At 38.1% G+C, this 20,548-nt stretch overlaps 1 protein-coding gene and 1 pseudogene across 2 annotated transcripts in view; one reads left to right on the top strand and one right to left on the bottom strand.

Annotated features, from left to right (window-relative positions):
* Window positions 1-20,548, top strand: part of GALNTL6 (polypeptide N-acetylgalactosaminyltransferase like 6) — a 1,250,255-nt gene that overhangs the window by 570,809 nt on the left and 658,898 nt on the right. The window lies entirely within an intron of this gene.
* Window positions 8,363-8,986, bottom strand: LOC100586882 (annotated as a pseudogene).

Raw genomic sequence — 20,548 nt, forward strand, 5'->3', positions numbered from 1 at the left:
CTCCTTTCTGATTCTGTAAGTACTTTAAGATTTGGCTGAGTGCAAACAGCTCCCACATTTGAGCAGACTAATTATTGGACAGTTTTCCTAACTCTGCTTCTATAAGAGTTTCCTTATCACTTACTGAATACCCATTGTTTCTTTTTTCCTAATCACCCAGGAGGAACCATCTATCATACTGTCCTGAAAGGAGTTCCTACTATGTCTGGTTGGACCTTTGTATGGTAATTAATTAAGATTTAGATCCCCTGTTAGGAAACCTGTTGGGTTAAGGACTTTTGATAGGAAGGCTATGGGTTGTCATTGGCCTCAATGCTTTCAGGCTATGCCCTTGTTTACACTGACAACAAGGTGGTATTGGACTGTTACAGGGTCATGGAGAAGATTGTCAATTATCAATTATAGTTTTAAATTTACCCTGGCTTTTAAAGGAATAGGGTACACTGTTTTTTCTTTATTATTTCTCTCTCTCTTTCTTTCTCTTTGACTTCTTCGTCTCCCTTTCCTTCTTTCTCTCTGACTCCCTTTGTCTCTTCCTCTCTTTCCTTCTTTGACTTTGTGTCTCTCTGTCTCTTCCTGTGTCTCCTTCTCTTTGTCTCTGTTTCTTCCTCTCTCTCTCTGTCTCTTCCTCTCTCTCTCTCTCTGACTTTCTGTCTCTTTCTTTCCTTCTTTGACTTTGTCTCTCTCTTTCTCTCTGCTGGTCTTTCCTTGCCTCTGCCAGTTGCTTATGCTGCTGTTCTCCCCTCTCCTTCCTCTTTTTGATGGCTTCGGCAGTGTAAGACTGCCACTACCTTGGGTTTTTGCACTGTGCAATAACTCCATAATTTCCTTGTGGTATTTAATGGGGGTTCCTAGAGGTTAAGAACTCCCTTTCTTTCCATATTGCAGCATGGGCATGTAGGATTAGATAAGCATACTTGCTATCTGTATACACATTTATTCTTTTTTCCCTTTCCCAGTTCTAAGGCTTGGGTAAGTGCCACTAGTTCTGCTAACTGGGCACTGGTCCCTGGGGGAAAGGGCTTACTTTCAAGTATGGTTACATTACTACCTATGGCATAACCTAACCTTCATATCTCATTTCTCCACAAATGAGCTTCCGTCGGTATATAGGTTAAGGTCAGGATTAGCTAAGCGGACTTCTAAGAGATCATCTCAGGTGGCATAAGTCTGGACTATAATTTGTTGGCAGTCATTCTTGATTGGTTCCCCATCCTCTGTGGCAGGGTTGAGGGCCATGCATGTACATATTTGAAGCACCGGTCCCTCAAGGAGTAGCGCCTGGTATCTAAGTAGGTGGTTGTCTGGTAGCCATAAACTTCCTTTGGCACCTAGTATGCCATTTACATCATGAGTAGTCCAGACAGTGAGATCCTTTCCTTGTATTATTTTGATAGCCTCTGACACTAAGACGGCCACTGCCACAACTACCCATAAACAGTGAGGCCAGCCTTTTGCTACTACATCAATTTCCTTAGGTATGCCACTGGTTGTGGGGTTGTCCCACAAGTCTGAGTAAGGACTCCAAGAGCTATCTCTGCTGTTTCCGTGACATAAAGAGAAGTTTTGTCCTGTCGGAAGGCTTAAAGCAAAGCTGGAGCTTGAACTAGGGCCTGCTTTAAGGTTTCGAAGGCTGTTTCTGCCTCTGGTTCCCATTCTGCTAGATGAGTATTTGCTCTCTGGGTCTCCTTGATTAGAGTATAGAGGGGCCTGGCTATCTCGCTGTATCAGGGGATCCATAGCCGGCAAAAGCTGGTGATTCCAAGGAACACCCACAACTGTTTTAATGTCATAGGATGAGGATAAGCCAGTATAGGCTGTGTTCACTCCTTGCCGAGGGCCCTGGTCCCACTGGCTAAGATTTGGCCTAGATATTTGGCCTGCTGTAGGCAAAGCTGGGCTTTCGACCTAGACACCTTGTACCCTTGATCAGCTAGAAAGTTCAAGAGATCTAGAGTAGCCTGCTGGCATGAGGCTTCCGCACTGGTAGCCAAGAGCAAATCATCCACATAATGAAGGACCAGAGTACCTGGACTTGAGAAGTGGCCTAGATCTTGGGCCAGTGTGTGACCAAACAGATGAGGGCTATCCCTAAACCCTTGGGGCAAGACCGTCCACGTAAGTTGGGATGTGCGGTCTGTGGGATCCTCAAAGGTAAAGAGAAACTGGGAGTCAGAGTGCAGGGGATACAGAAGAAGGCATCCTTGAGGTCCAGAACAGGGAACCATTCTGCTTCCTCTTGTATTTGAGAGAGCAGGGTATAAGGGTTGGGTACAACTGGATATAGAGGAATTACTGCATCATTGGTGAGCCTAAGATCTTGCACTAGTCTCCACTGACCATTTGGTTTTTGTACTCCTAGAATTGGGGTGTTGCGGGGACTGCTGCATTTCCTTACTAAACCTTGAGCTTTTAAATGTTTAACAATATACTGTAAACCTTTATGAGCTTCAGGCCTTAAGGGATATTGCCTTTGATAAGGAAAAGAGGTGGGGTCTTTTAGCCTGATTTGGACTGGGCGGGCATTTTTTGCCCTTCCAAATTGTCCTTCCAATGCACAGATTCAGGGTTGATTCGCTCTTCAAGTAGGGGACAACAAATAGGTAACTTGTTCCCCATATTCACGTAGATAATTGCTCCAGCTTTGGCTAATATATCTCTCCCTAATAAGGGTGTGGGACTTTCAGGCATACAAGAAAGGCATGTGAAAAGAGCAAAGTCTCCCAATTACAACTGAGGGGGTGGGAGAAATACCTGGTTACAGGCTGTCCCAGGATTCCTCGGATGGTAACGGACCTTGAGGACAGTCATCCAGGACAGGAGATTAACACTGAGAAGGCTGTGCCAGTGTCCAGGAGGAAGTCAATTTCCTGGCCCTCAATGGTTAAACATACCCAGGGCTCAGTGAGGGTGATGACATGAGCTGGCGCTTGCCCCGAGCACCCTCAGTCCTGTTGTTGGATCATCTGGTTGGGGACTTCTGACCCAGAGAACCTTCATTCTCTGGGGCAATGCACCTTCCAGTGATTGCCTCAGCATAGTGGACATGGACGAGGGGGTAGATTGTTTCTCACTGGACAATCTTTTTTAAAGCGTCTTAGTAAACCACACTGATAACAAGCCCTACTGGGTGATTAGCCTGCTCCATTTTCTGTCCTCTCTGAACCACCAAGGTTTGTTTTTGTATGAGGGCCATGACTAAGGCTGCAGCCTTTCTCTTATCTCACTTTTCCTTTTGGGCCTGTTCCTCTTGGTCCCTATTATAGAACACCGAGGTTGCCAGGTTTAATAATGCCTCCAAATTTTGTTCAGGGCCCAGGGCTTGCTTTTGGAGCTTTCTCCTGATATCTGCAGCTGATTGGGTAATAAACTTATCTTTTAGAATCAATTGACCCTTGAGTGAGTCAGGTGACGGGGAAGTATATTTTCTTAAGGCCTCCTATAGCCGCTCAAGGAAGGCAGAAGGATTTTCTTCCTTTCCCTGAGTTATGGTGGACATCATTGAATAATTCATGGGCTTTTTCCTAATTCTCCTTAGTCCTAGAACACAGGTCAACAGATGTTTATGACTCCAGTCCCTATAATCTGAGTTGAGGTCTTAGTGGGGATCCATACCGGGGACAGCTTGTTGAGCAGTAGAGAATTTATTCCTTTCTTCGGCTGTCATTCTGTCATTTACTTGACTAAGATACCAGGTATCTCCAAGCTCTCAAGCTGCAGCTAAAGCCGCATTCTTTTCATTAAAGGCCAGGGTTTGATCTAACAGTAGCATGACATCTCTCCAAGCAAGGCCGAAGGTTTGCCCTAGACCCTGTAGGACATCTCTGTACCTATCAGGATCATCTGAAAACTTCCCCAGGTCTGCCTTGATCTGCTTTAAATCATAGAGGGAGAAGGGGACATGTACCTGGGTTGGGCCAAATTCCCCTCCTCCTCCAGCTTGAAGGGGACATAACCAATAGCCTGGGGGTTTGTGGTCCTTTGGAGATTTCTTTGCTTTTTTCCTTCTGGGCAGGGGAGATTAGAGGAGGATTATCATTAATAGGAAGGGGAGCTATAGGAAGGCTAGGATATGGGGGTAAGCTGAGAGGTCCTCCTGTGGGATGTAAATTGTAAGCTTTGCATAGTTGTGTATTCTCCTTCAATGAAAAGAAAGCTTGGACATAAGATATTTCACTCTATTTGCCTTCCCTCTTACAGAAAAGGTCAAGCTGCAGGATAGTATTATAACTTGTACTCCCTCAGGTGGCCATTTTTTCCCATCAGAGAGAGAATATTGGGGTCAAGCTGTAATGCAGAAAAAAATGAGCCGCCTCTTTCTCAGGGTTTGTGGGTCAAATTGGTTCCAATGGCTTTGGATGCATTTCAAGGGTGAACCTGTTGATGCCTGAGTGTTTCCCATCTGAAAGACAAAACTGCCCACAGTTTTGGTTTGTTTGTTTCTACCTTTGCGCAAGAACCTGCAGTGGTCCCTGGACCCTGCTGATCAGAATAGTTGCACTCACTGACACAGGAGCAGAAACAACCTCTACCCAAGAACCCACAATGGTCACTGGACCCTGCTGATCAGAATAGTTGTGCTCACTGACACAGCAGCAAAAACACTAGTTTTCATCTTAGACCACAAAGAGGACTGAGGAAGGTCAGATTTAGTGGCCCTTACCAATGCATTCTTGAAAACCTGCACCCTTGCCTGTCTTCCTAGACCACAAAGAGGACCAAGAAAAATCAGATTTAGTGGCCCTTACCGACACATTCTCAAAAACCTGTTAGAGTCCTAAGCATTCACTTGTTAGTATTGGGACTTTACCCACATCCTATAAAGATGTTACGCCCCAAGAATGAAGTGGAGGGCCATACCCTGAAGGAAGGAAGGGAACTCCAGAGTTGGAAGAGTGATGCCTTTTGTCCTCACTTATATGAATAGGAAGGATACAATTTTTGAGGCTACCCATATCCTACCTTCAGGAATAGCTTTTGTTAGGCCTGCTTGTCTGAGGAGGGATCCTAAAATTCCAGGTAGTCTCCCCTATGACGGGGCTTTGGGCAAAAATTATGTCTTTCTGCTTAGGGAGCCTGGGTGCCTAAAGAAGATAACAGAATCCTGGAGTTTGTACTAAAAATCATTCTTATAGGAGAAACTAGAAAAGCACCAGAGACAGGGGTGATTTTTAGAAGCGGGACTAGCCTTGGAGAAGAGAGGCAAGAGGAAGTTTGCCTGGCAGGCATTAGGACCCAGGAGGCAAGGGTCAGCGTAGATAGAATAGATGGGCAAGTTTTGCTTGGGCGACATGCCTTTGAGAGTTCCGCTGATGGCAGCAAGGTTAACCAACTTGTTGTCGGGACCCCGGAGCTGAATGGCTTTCTTCTCTGTAGACCCTTGGCTCAGCCCAGGAGTACAGGACAAGTGGAAGCTGGTTCCAGGCAAACCAACGCTCCCAACTCCGAAGAGTCGGGGGTTGTTAGAGAGCCCTTTCCCAGAAAGCCTGATACCCGTGTCTTTAGCCTGGTGGCCGCGCTAGTTGCTTTTAACTGTGCCCAGTATTTAGCCCCTGAATTCTAAGGAAAAATAGGACAGAATAGCAAGCGAAAGGGGTCTCATGGTACTCACCGCTTGGCGATAGGCGATGGTCTCACTGCTTGGTGACAGGCAATAGTCTCACCGCTTGGCGATAGGCAATAGTCTCTTCGTGGTTGCCAAAATGTGTCTGGAATTGGTGGGTTCTTGGTCTCACTGACTTCAAGAATGAAGGCACAGACCCTCACGGTGAGTTAACAGTTCTTAAAGATGGTGTGTTCGGAGTTTGTTCCTTCAGATGTTCAGATGCGTCGTTTCTTCCTTCTGTTGGGTTCATGGCCTTGCTGGCTTCAGGAGTGAAACTGGAGACCTTCGTTGTCAGTGGTACAGCTCATAAGGGTGGCGCAGACCCAAAGGGTAAGCAGCAGCAAGATTTATTGCAAAGAGCAAAAGAACAAAGCTTCCGCAGTGTGGAAGGGGACGCGAGTGGGTTGCCACTGCTGGCTTAGTCAGCCTGCTTTTATTCCCTTATCTGGCCCCAAACACATCCTGCTGATTGGTCCATTTTACAGAGAGCTGATTGGTCCATTTTACAGAGAGCTGGTTAGTCCGTTTTACAGACAGCTGATTGATCTGTTTTGACAGAGTGCTGATTGGTGCATTTGCAATCCCTGAGCTAGACACAGAGTGCTGATTAGTGCATTTACAATCCTCTAGCTAGACATAGAAGTTCTCCAAGTCCCCACTGGATTAACTAGATACAGAATGCTGATTGATGTGTTTACAAACCTTTAGCTAGACACAGAGTGCTGATTGGTGCGATCACAATCCTTTAGCTAGACATAAAAGTTCTCCAAGTCTCCACCTGACTTAAGCCAGCTGGCTTTGCCTAGCAGATCCCATGCCGGGGCCGCGGGCGGGGCTGCCCACCAGTCCCGCTCAGTGAACCTGCACTCCTCAGCCCTTCGGCAGTCGATGGGACCAGGTGCCGTGGAGCAGGGGCCGGTGCCTGTCAAGGAGGCTTGGGCCATACGGGAGCCCACCGGTGGGGGGGGGGGGCCTCGGTCATGGTGGTCTGCAGGTCCCAAGCCCTGCCCCGTGGGGAGGCAGCTGAGGGCTGGCAAGAATTCGAGTACAGCACAGGTGGGCTGGCAGTGCTGGGGGACCTGGCGAACTCACGCTGGCCTGCGAGCGCCGTGTGCTGCCCCGGTTCCCCCCAGCGCCTCTCCCTCTACACCTCCCCGCAAGCAGAGGGAGCTGGCTCTGGCCTTGGCCAGCCCAGAGAGGGGCTCCCACAGTGCAGCGGCAGGCTGAAGGGCTCCTCAAGTGTGGCCAGAGTGGACGCCGAGGCCAAGCAGGCGCCGAGAGCGAGCGAGGGCTGCCAGCACATTGTCACCTCTCACTATGACTATGATACTTTTCCAGTCACCTTTAACCAAAAGAGCTGCCTGAGTTATCTGCTATATGATATTCTGATACAGAGTTCTAATATTGAAGTTATAGTTCTTAAATAAGTCCTTGTTGCGTGTGAAAGCAACAGTTGGCAGTTCTAGAGCCCAAGTAGAATCCTCAGGAATAGACCCTGATGCTTGAAAGCAGGGAAGCTGAGTCAAGGAAAAAGGACTTTTCTTCAGCCTCTATTTCCATGTTCAGAAAAAGAAATATAATAACGTTACCAGCAAAAGAAAGGTTGCTGGGGGGGTGAAAAGATATTACGTGTTTAATTTGGAAACAGTTAAGCACAAAATTAATGTTAATTCGATAACACTAATTGTGTATTTATCTTAAAAATACAGGAAACTAAACATGCAATTATTGAAATACCAGTGATTTGATGGAATTCAAATTAACCATACTTTGAGATAAATTAGAAAGATGTTTGGTTTTGTTGTTTTTTTAAAAAAATTGATACATATTCAGATGAATAATTATAATTTATAGTTACTACTCTAGAAGTTTTTCTTTTATCCTAGAACTTTAATGCTGAGTAATATCATAAATTATTAATAATAATAATATACAATGTGAAGAATATAGTGCATATACCTTGATTTATAACATGTATCCATTAAAAGCCAAAATTTTTGAGAAATATATTTTTGAGAGACTGTACATTAAAAACTGGATGAAATTGATGATATTTTATTTTTATGAAAATGATTATAGAAGTTAATTTTATTAAGTGTTTTATGTTCAAGATTTTATGTAAATCCTTTTAATATTCAACACCAGAAGGAATCAGTCTAAGATATATATTATTCTGGTGGAATTTAGTTTTTTAGTTTATTTTTATTTTCAGTCATTTTTATAACAAAAAATATTTTACTAAAACATAAGATTTACAGAAGTTTCCAGACAAGCCATACAAAATGGTCACAAGCTTTTTTTGAAGGGGAGAATCTATACTTGACAGCAAAGTCACAGTGTTATTATTGAGAGCTGTGATGTTTGTGTAATGTTCCCATTCTGGTTCAAACAATCAAGTTTGTCCATCTACAGCATCTAAATAAAGTTAGACTTGGCTAGGGAACATATTCTAAAGAACTGGTTAGTTGCTTTTAATCAATGCAATTAGATCACCAAAAAAAGTGGGAAAGGAGCTCATAAATTAAATTAAAACTACCTCCCCCCTCAAAAAATAAAATAAAATAAAATAAAGAAAAACACCCATGCCCCTGGAGCTAACCTGACAACTACCTTCATTCACAGTGCCTTACACTTAAACCAGGATTGGGGAAATGAATAAAAGCAGAGAGGGGCCACTGCTTTTAAATGTTTCCCAACAGTCCAGACGATACTTCTAGCCTCTGCTCGTACTTTACAACAGTGAATCAGAACAAAACATAGATTTGCTAATGTGCATTTAATCATCAAAGGACCGTAGAAGTCTGGGCTTTTATTCTGTGATGTTTCTAAGACTGTGTCCATTAAATGTAAACCAAAGGAAAGAAGTCTTGGCAGAACAGGAGAAGTGATGCATACTTGATGATTGGATCAATTTAAATATTATTCATGTCATATAGCCTAGTCCCTGCTCTAGCTGCTTCTATGGCTTGGGCTTCCTTGGTCTTTCCACTGCTTCTCTACATTTGCTAATCATTTGCTAATGGATCATCTGGATTTGGAGCACTTAACAAGGCCTGGATCCATAGCAGAACCGTGAGGATCTGCAGGGCTGGGGGCCACTTATCTTTCAAAATATCTAAACATATTCTCCCCAACTTGTCTACATTAGGATGACAAATTTTGGTCATGAAACGCACTTTAGGGGCTGCCATTGGGTATTCTTCTGGAAGAAATAGTTCAAGTTTGAAAAGTCCCTCCCACAAAGTGGGAGTCCCAGGGGCCGGCAATGACCACATGAAAATAATGGGTGTTGCTCTCATATGGTTCTGCTTTGATGCCAGGAACTGGTTCTGCCAGCAAACGCTGAGTTTCCTTGACAATCCTGCAGGGCAGCCCAGCCATCTTGTCAGGTCCCGAGTTGGGTCTCTGGTCTCTAACTTCTAGTTTATATATCCTTGTTTTTAATGTACAAAGATATACACTTTAGTAGGGAAAAAACCGATTATCACTGTTTAATATGCATCAATTAACATAAGTAATCTATTTTAATGGTATTTCAGAACAACAAAGAAGAGCTCTTTCCTTAAAGCTTTAAAAATGTAATTGAAATCTGAAAACATATTCCATATAATTTACTGCAAAAGAGAAGAGACACTCTAATAGTCATATTCAATTTTTTTGTTTTGTTTATTACAATAGACATTTAGAACATCTTATCCTTAAAGTAATTTCAGTTGCTTTGATGATTTTCAGCTTGTCAGAGTGTTTATTCCTTTTCCTTTTTGCAATAGAATGATAATGAGAATAAATTTTGTTTTGTGTGAAAATAAATTTATTTTTGTAACAGTTAAATTAAAAAGATAATCTGATAAATCTGAATGTCATTTTAACAGTTTGTGCTCCTGTCGTACTTTCAACTGTGAATTTTATTCAACTGCCCTCTATCAGGCAAGCTTTATGAATTCCTGCAATTTGCTGAAGGCATTGTAACAAAACAATAAAGTGAGGTGGAATAAACCTTTAAAAATTCCTGTGAAGATTATACTTACTTTTTATTATTTGTTATTTTCTGTCAGAATTTTGGACAAAGAAGTTAAGACCTGTGCTTTGGATGAAACACAAATGATTATTTCCTTTAAAGCTATTTCCTTTTTTCTTTTTGTAATGAAAGGCTTATTGATATATAATTCACCTAGCATGAAATTGACCATATTAAAGTGTACAATTCAGTGGTTTTAGAATATTGATGGAGTTGTGCAACCATCATCACTATCCAATTTTATAGTATTTTCATCACCCCCAAAAGGAACCCCACACCCAAAAGCAGTCACTCCCATTCCTCCCTACTCCCAGTTTTCTGGTAACCAGTAATCTACCTTCTCTGTCTTCGATTTGCCTGTTCTGGAGATTTTATATAAATAGAATAATTAAATATGTAGTCTTTTGTGGCTTGCTTTTTTCCTTTATTGTATTATTCTGAGATTTGTTCATTTTGTAGTGTGTATCAATATTTAATTCCTTTTTATGAGCTATAACTATAATGAAATATTATATGGATATATCACATCTATGTTTATTGATTCATCAGTTGATGGACATTTAGATTGTTTCTGCTTTTTGACTATTATCAATAATGCAAATATGAACATTGATGTGTCAGTGATTATAAAGACATATTTTTCTTCCACTTGAGTGTATACTTGGGAGTCAAATTTCTGCAGTGTATGGTATGAAGAAAATAATTTTATTTATAATAGCACAAAGAACAATGTGTAGTATTTTGAGGACCTGCCAAACAAGTTTGCAAAATGGCTGCTTCATTTTAAAACCAGAAATTTATGAGAATTTTCATTTTTTTCATGTCTTCATCTACACTGGATATTTTCTTTGTTTTTTGTTTGTTTGTTTCTTTGTTTGTTTGTTCGAGATGGAGTTTCACTCTTGTTGCCCAGGCTGGAGTGCAATGGCACAATCTCGGCTCACTGCAACTTCCACCTCCCGGGTTCAAGTGATTCTCCTGCCTCAGCCTCCCAAGTAGCTGGGACTACAGGCCAACCACCACGCCTGGCTAATTTTTGGAGTTTTAGTAGAGACAGGGGTTTCAGCATTTTGGCAAGGCTGGTCTCGAGCTCCTAACTTTAGGTGATCCACCTGCCTTGGCCTCCCAAAGTGCTGGGATTACAGGAGTGAGCCACCACGCCCAGCCAATATTGTCTTTTTTTTTTTTTTAAGTTTTGTTATTCTATTAGGTGTGAGGTAGTATCTCATTGAGGTTTTGATTTATATTTACCTAATGAATAATGATGTTGAACATCGTTTTATGTACTTGTCAGTCTTTTGTCTTTCTTGGGAGAAATATGTACTCCAGCCTTTTGCCTATTTTTTAATTTGTTCTTTCATTGTTGAGTTGTAATAAATCTTAATATATTCTGAGTACAAGTAGTGTATCACATATATAATTTGTAAGTGTATTCTTCTATTGTGTGCATTGCTTCTTCATTTCTTTATGTGTCCTTTGATATACTAATTTTAAAATTTTGATGAATTTCAATTTTCTAGATGTTTTTGTCTCATACTTTTGGTGTTGCGTCTAAAAATCCATTGCTTAACAAAATGTTGTACAAAGTTTCCCGTATGTTCACTCTTCTAAAAGTTTTGTAATTTTGGCTTTTACACTTAGATTTCAATCCAATTTAGGTTCATTTTTGCCTATTGTGTGAAGTAGGGGGTCCAAATAAATTCTTTGCCTGAAGAACGTTGAAAAGACTATTCTTTTCAACCCATAATTGGGTTGAAAAGGCAATTGTGAAGACTATTTTCACACAATTTTTAAAAGACTGTTTTTTCCTCATTAAATATTTTTGGAATTCAAATCTAAAGTCAAATGATCATAAATGTAAGCTCTTTTTCTAGATGCTCAATTCTATTTATTTGTCTGTTCTTATGTAGTACACACTGTATTGATTATTATAGTTCTGTAATAAATCTCGTATCAGGAAGTATTAATCTTCCAACTTTGATATTCTTTTTAAGTGTTACTTTGACTATTCTGGAGCCATTACATTCTCATATATATTTTATGATCAGCTTGTCAATTTTTTTTTTTTTTTTTGAGACGGAGTCTTGCTCTGTCACCCAGGCTGGAGTGCAGTGGCGCGATCTCGGCTCACTGCAAGCTCCGCCTCCCGGGTTCACGCCATTCTTCTGCCTCAGCCTCTCCGAGTAGCTGGGACTACAGGTGCCCGCCACCACGCCCGGCTAATTTTTTGTATTTTTAGTAGAGACGGGGTTTCACTGTGGTCTCGATCTCCTGACCTCGCGATCCGCCCGCCTTGGCCTCCCAAAGTGCTGGGATTACAAGCGTGAGCCACCGTGCCCGGCCCAGCTTGTCAATTTTTTTAGAAAAACGTAATTGATTTTTTTGGTAGACATTGCATTGAATCCGTGTACCAAATTGGAGAGTATTGCCATCTTAACAGTATTGTCTTCCAGTTCTTTTCATTGACTTAGATTTTCTGTAACTTTTTTTCAACAAAATTTTGTAGTCTTCAGTGTACAATTATTGAACTTTTGTTAAATTTATTTATAAGTAATTGTTTTTTGTGCTATTATAAATAAAATTGTTTTCTTCATTTCAGTTTTAGATTTTTCATTACTAATGTATAGACATCCAATTGATTTTGGATATTGACTGAATTCTGCAATCTTGCTGGAATTATTAGTTCTAATTTTTGTATGAAGTTCTCAGGATTCTCTATATACAAGAGCATGCCATCTGTGAATAGTCACGATTTTACCTCTTTCCAATCTAAATACTTACTTCCTTTCCTTGCATAATTGTTGTGGTTAAAATCTACAGGACAATGTTGAATAAAAAGGTGAGAGCAGACATCTTTATCCTGTTTCTGATCTAAGATGGAAAGCATGTAGTCTTTCCTGCTTAAGTGTGATATTGGCTGTGGATAATCAAGTTTAGGAAGTTCTCTTCTATTTGGTAGATGCTTTTCATCGGGTTCAGGAGTTCCCTTCTATTCTTATTTCTTGAAAGCTCTTATCATGTAAAGATGATGGATTTGTCAAATACTTTTCTACTTCTATGAAAATGCTTCTGTGGTTTTTGTCCTTTATTAATATGACGTGTTATATTGATTGATTTTTGGATGTTATATCAACCTCGCATTCCTAGTGTAGTAACCACTAGGCAATAGAGTATAATTCATTTAATATGGGTCTGCATTTGGTTTGTTAGTATTTTGTTGAGGATTTTTATTTGTGTATTTATTAAAGAAGTTAATGTATAGTTTTCTTGTGATAGTTGTCTGGTTTTGGTATCAAGGTAATACATAGAATAAGTTGAAAGTGTTCCTTCCTCTTCTACTTTTTGCAAGAATATGTTAAAAACTGGTATTAATTAATTGGCCAGGAGTGGGGCCTCACGCCTGTAATCCCAGCGCTTTGGGAGGCCGAGGCGGGTGGATCACGAGGTCAGGAGATCGAGACCATCCTGGCTAACACTGTGAAACCCCATCTCTACTAAAAATACAAAAAATTAGCTGGGCATGGTGGTGGGCACCTGTGGTCCTAGGTACTCGGGAGGCTGAGGCAGGAGAATGGCGTGAACCCAGGAGGCGGAGCTTGCTGTGAGCCAAGATAGCGCCAGTGCACTCCAGCCTGGGCGACAGAGTGAGACTCCATCTCAAAAAAACAAAACAAAACAAAACAAAAACTGGTATTAATTAAATGTTTGATAGAGTTCATCAGTGAAGCAGGTGAAGTGAAGTAGGGCCCAAACTTTTCTTTGTGGTTAGTTTTCCTAATTACTGTTTCAATCTCTTTACTTGTTATAGATCTTTCCAGATTTTTTATTTATTCTTGAGTCAGCTTTGGTAGTTTGTGTTGTGTCTAAAAATTTGTCCCTTTAATCTAGGTTATCTAATTTGCAGGAGCACAGTAGTTCATAGTATTCCCTCTTAATTTTTTTTTAAATTTCCCTAAGGCCAATAACAATGTTGCTTTTTCCATTCCTGATTTGTAATTTACATTTTTTCTCACTTCATCTTGTTTCATCTAGCTAAAAGTCTGGCAATTTTGTTAAACTTTTGGTTTTGTTGCTTTTCTTTATTTTTTTTTCTACTGTCTATTCATTAATTTCCACCCTTAATGCTATTATTAGCTTATTTCACATTGCTTTGTGTTGTTTGCACTTTTACTTTTCCTAGTTTCTCTAGATGGAAAGTTAGGTTATTGATTTGAAATTCTTCTTGTTTTATACTGGCATTTACAGACATAAATTTCCCTTTAAAGAATGCTTTAGCTACATCCCAAAAGATTTGTTTGTTCGTTTTATTAGAGACAGGGCCTCATTATGTTGCCCAACCTGACCTTGAACCCCTGGGCTCAATTGTTCCTTCTGTTTCAGCCTCTGAGTAACTGAAATTATAGGCATGGGCCACTGTGACTGGCTAAGGTTTGTTGTGTTGGGTTTTTACTTTCATTCATTTCAATTATGTTGTAATTTTTCGTGTGTGTGTGTCTTTTGTTTTGTTTTTGTTGTCGTTTTGTTTTTTTGGGGTTTTTTTTATGCATTGGTTATTTAGAAGTGTGTTCTTTAATTTTCATACATATTTCAATTTTCTAATTATTCTGTTATTGATTTTTGTTTTTAATTGTGTTTTGAGAAGAGATGATGAACAATTTAATACCTTTTAAATTTATCGAGGCATGTTTTATAGACTAACATATGGTTTATCAAGGAACTCATGAGTACCTGACAAGAATGTCTTAATATATTCTGCTATGATTGCATATTCTATAGATTATGGTTATACATGGTTTCTAGTGTTGTTTAAGTCTTCTGTTTTCTTCGTGATCTCCTGCCTAATTGTTCTATTCATTGTTGAAAGTGCAACATTGAAATCTTCAATATTTATCACTGAATTGTCAATTAATCCTTCAGTTTTCTTAGTTTTTGCTGTGTGTACTTTGAGACTTTTTCCTGGGATTCACATGTATTTATACTTGTTATGTGTTCCTGAATAATTGAGCCTTTTTTCACTATAAAATATATGTATGTTTTGCTTTTATATCAATTTTTGTTTTACAATCTATTTTTTAAAATATTGATAACAGCTCTTAGTTACTGTTTGTATAGTATATCTCATTTTTGTCTTTTTACTATCAACCTATTGTGTCTTTGAATCTTGTGGACAAAATATCATTGGATCATTTTTATAAAATCCATTCTTCCAATGTCTTCCTTTTCATTGGAGTTTTACTTAATTACTTAATTGACTTTTAATGTAATTACTGGTAAGATAGAATTTGTACATTATTTATTTTTAACATGTCTTTTGCTTCTTTGTTCTTCTATTCTTCCATTACTGTTTTTTCTTGGGTTACATATACATATTTTCAAGTGTACTATTTATTACATTTATTGTTTATATACACACACAAATATATTTTTTTCTAAAGGTTGTAGTAGAAATTGCAATTAACTTAAAACAATCTAGTTCACATTAATATCAACCAAAGTCAATATTACACAAAAATTTGCTATAAAAGAGCTTCATTCTATGTACTCCTGCTTTGTGCTATTATTTAATCCCAAATTGTATCTTTATTCATTATAAGCTGAAAAACAGTTTTATAATTATAGCTTTATTCAATGCCTTTTAAATCAGATAGGAGAAGAAAAAATTACAAAAATACATTAATGATAATTTTTATATTTACCTGTTGCCTTAGTCAATTCAGGCTGCTATAATAAAAATACATAGACTGAGTGGCCTAAAGAGCACACATATTTTTTTCACAGCTCTAGAGTCTGGAAAGTCCAAGATCAAAGTAGTGGCAGATCTGGTGTCTGGTAAGGACACTTTCCATGGTTTTAAGATGACCATCTTCTCATTGTACCCTCACATAGTAGAGGGCAGAGAGAGAGGAAGCAAGCTCTCTTTTGTCTCTTCGTAAGAGTATTGTTATAATCATTCTGCAGAGAGACAGAACTAATAAGAGAGAGGGAAAGTGAGAGAGAGAAAGAGAGAGAGAGGTGAGAAGGGATTTATTAGGGCAATTCTCTCATTATGGAGATTGAGAAGTTCCATGATAAGCTGCAAGCTGGAGAACCAGAGAAGTAAGCATTATGGCTCAGCCTAAGTCTGAAAGCCTCAGAACCAGGGAAGCCAATGGAGTAACTCAACTGCTGGTTCAAGTTTCAGAGTCCAAAGGCTGGAGAATCTGGAGTTCTGACATCCACAGACAGGAGAAGGGTGTCCCATTTCCAGAAGAGGGAGAAAAATTTACCCTCTGCTTTGTCGTCCCAAGCTTGCTCCCAGCCAACTGGATAGTTTCTACCCACATTGAAGGCAGATCTTCACCACTCAACCTACCAACTCAAAGGCCAATCTACTCCAGAAATACCCTATAGATACACCTGGAGAAGCCCAATTATTCCAATCAAAGGCCAAACCATCAGAATTTCCTTTTCAGCAGAGGAGAGACAGGCTCAATGCCTACTGAAGCATTAAGAATCATTAATGTTTTACCAGCTATCTATGTATACTTTAATCCAGTCAAGTTGACAGCCAAAATTAATGATCGCAGGTACTAATACCATCCTGAGGGCCCCACCCTCATAATTTTATTACCTCCCAAAGGGCCTACCTCCAAATACCCTTCCATGGGAGTATGGTTTCAACATAGAAATTTGGAGCAGAGTGTACACAAACATGTAATTCATAGCACCTATGTAGTAATCTTTAATAATAGTCCCTTTTATTTCTTCCTGTGAAGTAATGTTTTTATCTATTGGCTTTTCATTTCAGCCTAAGGTTTTTTTCTTTGGTATTTCCTGTAGTACAGATATGCCAGAAATGAAATCACTAAGTTTTTGTTTATCTGAGAATGTTTTATTTTCTCTTTCATTTTTGAAAAATTGATTTTCTGAATATAAACTTTTTGGTTGACTTTATTTTCTTCTTACACTTTGAATATGCTACTACCTCCTGAGCTCTGTCCTTTTGGGTTAGAAGTCAGCTGTTAATCTTATTGAAGATACCTTATACCCAATGAGTCATTTTTCTCTTGCTGCTTTCTATCTTCTCTTTTTGTCTTTGCCTTTGACAATTTGTATATGATGTGTCTAAATGTGGTTTTTTGAGTTTTTCTTACTTATAATTCACTGAGTTTCTTGTATATGTAGATTGATTTTTAATCAAATTTGTGGTATATTGGTAATTATTTCTTCAAATCCTCTCTAAGCAGTCCATGATCTTGTCCCCTCTCTCTTCACCTTCTTCTGCTATGTCTACATTTCCTTCAGTTTTTATAAACTAAAATGTTCTTCCTATTACTGAACATTGTTTTAACTATCCTGCCTCTGTATTTTTGCTCATGCTGTATCCTCATTCTGCGACATTTTCAAACAACTTCTATTTGTTCTTCAAACTTCATCTTTACCATAAACATTACTTTCCTCTCAAATACATTTTCACTCCACAATCTAATACAAATGTACTTCTTTTAAAGCAGTCATACCTTTCATCACAAAGTATAGTTATTCAATTGCATGTTGGATATGATCAAAATAGGCACCATTTTGATGTGCTCTGTTTTTTACTTCTCCTAAAAAATCCAAGTGTTACTTTGTTATCACCATTTTTAACAGATACGTCCTATTTTAACATCCCAATATAGTACTTAGCCCCAGTTTTGCTTATTCCAGAGCTCCTGAGCTCAGCCACTTGGCTCTAAGATTTGTGAGTACAGTAGGAGAGTTTAATGTAGATGGAGCATCTGTCTGCTGTTGTTGCTATTTGTTCATTTGTTTTAGAAATACCATATATTGGTCAATTTAAAATCATAGAACGCAATGCTCTAGTGCTTTGAATATTTGAATCAATTCTAGTTGATACTTCAAAGTTGCTTATCTTCATTTTGGTGGTTCTTTTAGTGTAAGATAAAGTTTACATATATGAGCCACAGAAAGCATTTTTGTGGAAGAATAAAGACATTTATTAGGAAAGTTATTTAGAAAATTAGAGTAACCTTGGTAAAGTATTTACTTCAACATCCAAGAGACATTACATATTCAAAAGGAGGTCTTTTCAAATGAAACCTAGATTATTTCACTGAGATTTGGCATTAGCATTTTGTCTGCTTCAACTAAATTGTAATTTGCTGTATTAGTGTCTCCATTCCCCATAAAAGTAATTTCTAGAATTCATATTCATCTGTTAAAAAAGATGCCCTTGTCCTAGTACTCAAACCATAATATTGATGAGAGAAAAATTTGAGGAAATAACTTGCCTCCTATGTAGGATATCTAATTTTATGCACACTATATTTAGTGTTAGCAACCTGCTTCGGGGGTAGTGGTTATCATTCTTACTTGACATCCACCCAAAAAATGAAGTCATGATCTATATTATTAGCTATTTAAAGATAAGCAACCAGAAAAGCTGTGCTTTATCTATATCTATATTTTTGGTGAACTTCATTTTCTTGGTTTTTCCAATTCCTAATATTTCTAATAGCTTAAAGTTAGTTTTTTTAAAATCATCCTCCAAATTTAAAATTCAGAAGTGTATCATTATATGATTATATAAGACATAATTTCAGGAACTATGACCTACATTTTAGTTTGTGTTCACATGAAATTTTTTAGGATTGTATGGAATAAGACATGTCTACCTACTTCATATTTTAATACATATTTAAAAGTGTTTCTGACACATTTAGTAATAAAAATTAATGTATTAAATGTTTCCCAACTAGGATAAAATTTATTAACTATGTCTAATTCAAAATGTTTTAAAAATAACAGCAGAAAAAAAGAGAAAAAGAAAGATATAATTAAAGTAAGAGTAGAAATCATTGATGTAAAAAAAAAGTACTCAGTGGTGCATTTTAACAAATCAGTAATTTTGTTCTTTCAAAAGATTAATGAATGGTCAAATGCTTCCAAGATTTATTGCAGAAATTATGGGAATGCATATTTATTAAAAGGTTAGAAATTAAGTAGTGAATGTAAATAAAAGTTAAGTTGGAAATTGTAATAAGTTCTGTTTATGTAGCAATTGAAATAAAATGAGTAGACATATACAACACATAAGTTAGTGCTAAAATCCAAGCTCAATATATTGGCTGCATCTGAGGAAGGTAGGAGGTAAATAAAATCATAGAGAACTACATGGCTTCAGTCTTCAGCTTTATTTTAAGTTTTATTTCTTAATCAATAAAAGAAAGTATGTAAAACAAATATGACTTAAGTAACAGTATTTGACAAACCCAGATGGTAGATACATAGCTTTTTATATGCTTAATATTTTCTCACTATAATATATTGAATTAGTTGAGTAAGGGGCTGCTGGAGGACAATAAAACTAAGGTATTACTAAAAAAGAAAATTCCTTTAGTTCATGATTTTAAAAAATAACAGTTGCTAGTTTTTCTTTAAAAATGATAGCTTTATGTTCTCATTTGACCATTTGAATTTAATTTAGCGACAGATCCACACTGTATGACAGATTGCTTGGAAGTGATGAATGATATACTTTCTCACATTTGTATTGTAGTTGAATGCAAAAAAACTGTCGATGGAACAATTTCTGCTATTTAAATTTTATTTTTTCTTATTATTTAAATTTCCTTTAGCAAAATAAAGGTCATTACCTTTTTAACCCAAAGAAAATAACATAAAATATTTTAGGGGCCTGTTGTTTAATATTTTAAAAATTGATTTATTTTTCAAACGTTGTAATCTAATAGCTATGTTTGCAATTGATGCTTTTAACATACTCTTGGGTTACCATGGATTGTTTATGAAATAGAGCCACTATGGACTGTTTAAACTTTAATTAACAGAACAAAAGCCATGTTACAGTAATGCTCCCTTACTCATGCTTGTGTTCTCTGCAGTTTCAGTTACCCACAGTTACTGGCAGTCTGAAAATATTAAATGGAAAATTTCAGAAATAAACAATTCATAAGTTTTAAATTAGGTACCACTCTGAGTAGCGTGATAAAATCTCACACCTACCCGCTCAGTCCTGCCCAGGATATGAATCATCCCTTTGTCCAGCATGTCTATGCAGCATGTCTTACTTGCCCAATAGCCACTTAGTAGTCATCTCAGTTATCAGATAGAAAAGCATAGTTTATACAAAATTCAGTGTTACCTATGGTTTTGGATATCAACTGGGGGTCTTGATACATATCCCTCATGGATAAGGGGGGACTACTGCATTTCTGGAAAAGAATAAATATAACTAAGTATGATGTAAAATGCGATATTTTGTTCAAATGAGATGCAAAAAGCAAAAAAGCTTTAATTAATAGTGTTATATTTAAACACAGAGTAAGATAAAATGCAAAAAGACTTTACACTGAGGCTCCTAGGAGCTTTCATTACAAACAGGGCATGTAAATCAGAAATCTTGGCATTCCTAAACAAGTCATACAGTGAGTTAAGGCACTCATGAAAAAAAATAGAGAAGAACAGTGGTTAATTGTATTAAATCAAGTCAATATTATTTATACTTTAAATGAGTTAAACTACTTCAGTGTTTAAAAACTAATTTATAGACTAGGTAAATGAGAACCATCATACTCAAATTTCAATAAGCTCAATATCATTGTGGATGTGGGCAACTGTCTTGGTCCATCTGTGCTGCTATAACAAAATACCACAGATTGAATAATTTATAAGGAATAGAAATTTATTTCTCACAGTTCTGAAGCTGGAAAGTCCAGGATCTAGGTGACAGTATGTTTGCTCTCTGGTGAGGGTCTGGTCTCTGCTTTCAAGACAGTTGCTTGAAGACTTTGAGAGGAGAGGAACGCTGTGTCCTCACCTTGCAGAAAGAAGAAGAGCAAGAGGGATGAACACTGTGAGAAGCCACTTATATTATTTTACTTTTTATTTTTAATAGAGTTGGGATCTTGCTCTGTTGCCCAGAACTG

The sequence above is a fragment of the Nomascus leucogenys genome, chromosome 7b (genome assembly GCF_006542625.1).
Source record: "Nomascus leucogenys isolate Asia chromosome 7b, Asia_NLE_v1, whole genome shotgun sequence".
NCBI lineage: Eukaryota > Metazoa > Chordata > Mammalia > Primates > Hylobatidae > Nomascus > Nomascus leucogenys.